Here is a 4,046-nt window from a genome sequence, read left to right as displayed (position 1 = left end):
TCAAACTTCCTAACCAAACCTTTTAGCTTTTAAAACAAAAACATTCCACTTCTATTAATTGTCTTATTTATGGTTGAAATTATCCAATTTGGTACATAATCTTTTTGTTTATATTTTTAAGAAGTTGGTTTTAGAAATAAACTAAATACCATTAAAAATAATAGAAAATTATATAAATAATTTAATATTTGTAAAATAAATAATTTTTACTCGATTAGCATGATTTTAGTTTTAATTAATTTGGTAAATGATTTGACACGATTATTAGTGATACATAAGGGTTACTGTGGATTTAAAATTAAAATAAATAGAACATATAATAATCTCTTAATCAGTTTATAAAATAAAAAAATCATTACAATGTAAGAAAAGAAATTCAACTAATTCTTTCACATTTTTTATGAAAATTAAATGTTCATAATTTTTCTTATATAATTATTGATTGAACAATTAGATTTTCCAAAGTCATATTTTTAACTCGGATTTAATTTTCAATTTCAAGAACCAACTTCGAGGACTGTTTTTATGTACCTTGAAGGAAATATCATCTTATTAACAACAAGAATAAATCTAAAGTGTTTTTTAAATATTTTCTATTTTCTTTAGCAAAAATTTTATCAATCAAAGGGTTATAAAATATTATATTTAGAATAAAACTAATGGAAACAAAAAGAAATAAAGTTTCAAGATAAACTCATTGGTATCAGGAATTGGCTAGGAAAATGGCTCGTTAGTTGAGAGAATTTTTGTTGGGGTTTTACAAATTTATAGATGTGGAATGCACCTTTGTAAAAGCTGAAAGTTTTAGTTAGGAAGTTTGAGTATCAGGTTGATAAAAATTGTAAATATAAAAGGTTAAATTTATTGAAATATTTGGAATTAGGATCATATTGATAGAATATGTAAGTATTGAGAACTAAATGTATTATTATACTGGTTAGTTCTGCTATCAATTTAACGATGGATGACCAAAACATAAACGAATTTAAATGTTAATACCCAAATTAAATTTTTATAAAATTAAATTACCAAAACAAAAACATAAACATAATTGGTCACCATTTATATAATTTACTCTTATTATTATAATAAAAGCACAAAAGTCAATGTCAGCCATGCAAATAAAATAATTCATAATAACGTATGCCATACTCTTCGACTTAAATTTCAAATTATTTCGATTTTTTATAATAACATATTAGTACTTAACTTAAAACCAAGGAAAAGATTTTAGAAAGTTTAAAATTCCATTTTCAAGCCACACCCACCTTATTTATCTTTTAAAAAAATATAAACATGAAAGCAATATGTGTATATGTTCTTTTAAGTGGACGAGTTTGGATAAGCGGTGGAGTGCGGTACAATGCGTTTAGTTTATTTTTTTTCTCACGTTATAATATTTAATCTTATCGCTATCATTGTTTTTACACTAACCGTAGATAAATGTAACGACTATCCAATATATATCAACAATTTTAATCAAAATTAATTATTTTAAAAATGGAATTGAGTAAGTAATTTTTGAGAGCTAACCAGAATATAAAATCTCAAAGCTTTGACATTGTCTTTACCTTTAAAATAAATAGAAAACAACAACGATACAAACTAATCTAAACATAATTTTATTTAGAATAGAAAGTCATTAAAAATGGTATTGATTAGACTATTCAAAAGAAAGGACTGTTGAATAAGGAAATGAGAATGTTATGGAACCGCATCTTGCGAGGACAGCATATTCACCTAACAAATTACTTTTATAATACAAAAGAAAGTAAAGGTGATCCGTTACATCCATCCTTTCCTTTCTCACCTTCGAAAACTACTCATCCACCTCTCTTACATCTCCACTGGACCTCCACTCCTACTATTATTATTACATTACTAATGCTACGTATATAATTTCTATTTATAATTGAATATATATATGAATCGTCAATTACCAAAATCACCACACCCTCTTCATTTACTACCTACGTAACGCATGTAACTGTTTGTTTCTTCTTACAAGCATGCATCCCATTAATCACTAATAATGGAAACCTACGTCAGCATATATAGATCATGCATGTTCATGTAGATATATATATGGGTGACAAGTTTGTGAGAGTAGTGTTATAATTAATTCTAAAATTGTCAATTCGTTTTCGAAATGCCATTGGGCATTCCAGCTAGAAGAAGACAGCAAGGGATGAAGCAATACAAATGCAAAAATGCATGTAAATTGGAGCATGTCCATGTGCATGTCCTGTTTTGTTATGAGCAAAGGACCAAGTTTTTGTAGGCGGTGAAAGGGAACAATTTGGCATGAGGTGGGTCTGTTTCTTTGGTAAATCTAATGGTATGGGCATGACTTTTTCTTGATATGGCTGTCCACATGCATTTGGCCACCATCGACATGGTTTGCGAGAAAACATTCACAAGCAGTTACCAAACATGCTCCAAAGCTGCCTTGCCCACCACCACATGCAATTATCCTCTTGTCTTGTAGTAATTTTTATTATCTTATAAAACATCCAAATCTTGAGTTGAGAGCCTCTCGTCCTCACCCTCGTGCTATTGGGTAGCTAGGTCTATCGCCATGCATGCAGCAAATAATTTATAGCTCCATTTTCAGGCCATCACCAACCACTCAATGATGACCACAAATGATGATTAGCCCTCTCTTCATCTGTCTTTATTTCTTAATACGACAACCAAAATTTAAATATAAAAGCAGCTATACGTTGACGTTGTACTGGCTTTCACATTCAATCTTTGATATATAGAGAGAGTTGGCATCGGGAATTTTATCAAACAAAGCTTTTTTCTATTACGTATACATGGATGTGACATGGTGTCCATATATATATACAAGTTATAATTAAGTTCAACATTCATGAATCCAAATCCAAATCTTTCAAATTCATTGTGGAGAATGTTGGTTGCATATATATGGTGGTTCCAAACTTGTTATCACTACGTCTTTCACATTAACACAAGCCTAACTCCTAATCATTTTTTTATTATGACATGTTATACAAATAGCTGTATATAATTATGATGGATAGAATTAACCTAAATGATTTTTTTTTTTTGCAAGAACATCCGCCATACTGTTTGTCTTATATGGATAACTCGTAAAGATAGATCGGTTGCAATATTATATACAAATCTTCCATCATGTTGCTCTCTTGGGTTCGTGCTTTCACAATGCTATAATTGGGATTACATTGCATTCAAGCTAGCTTATTCTGGATTCTGCTGAATGCACTTTAAGGTTGTAGTTTGGACAATATTAATTGTTGTTCATCTATCTTTTAGACATTTATACTCATTGTAAATCTTGGCTTTCCACTATAATCTTGGAGGTAATTGCAAACCTAGATTTTTATAATATCTATATATAAAAACATTCATTATTACAACTTTTAAAGTCAGGTCCACTATTCAAAGTCTGAACCTGATTCATTTTCAAATTTATGATATGTGTAATAGGCCAATTTTGGCCTGGCTAAAAAAATAAATAATAAAAAACAGTTCATTTACATAGCCCAAATAAGATTTGGGCTAATCCTAATATATTTGGCCCAATAAGGCCCAAGTGTGCAAACCCTAGCAGCAGCCTCCTTCCCAGCCTTGGTGTCGCAGCAATCGTCTCTGCGCACGAACGTACAATAGCTCCGCATGTCGCGCACGTCGCCCTCGCACAGCCCACATTCTCCTCCACCTGCAATAAACCACGAATAGCAAGCAAAAAAAGGGAAAAAAGAAAAAAAAGGAGAAAAGGTTGTAAAAAATTGATTTGAGTTGTAAATTATAAAAGGGCCGATCGTTTTTTGTAAAAGGGTTACGAAATAAAAAAAAACATTGGAAAGAAATTGAGGAAAAAGAAAAAACAAAAAATTTAAAGGTGATTGATTTTGTTTTTTTTTCCCCTGTTCTTTTACTGTTTTTTTATTTTATTTTGTTTTTCCTTTGTTTCTTAAAAACAAAAGGGTAAGGAAAGGAGGACTTACTGTCGCGAGAGTCGTCGAAAGGCGTCCTCGTTTCGTCGTTGTCTAGTCAGA

This window comes from Gossypium raimondii, chromosome 11, assembly GCF_025698545.1.
Source record: "Gossypium raimondii isolate GPD5lz chromosome 11, ASM2569854v1, whole genome shotgun sequence".
Classification (NCBI taxonomy): domain Eukaryota; kingdom Viridiplantae; phylum Streptophyta; class Magnoliopsida; order Malvales; family Malvaceae; genus Gossypium; species Gossypium raimondii.
The sequence above is the reverse complement of the archived record's forward strand: the minus strand, read 5'-3'. Positions refer to the sequence as shown.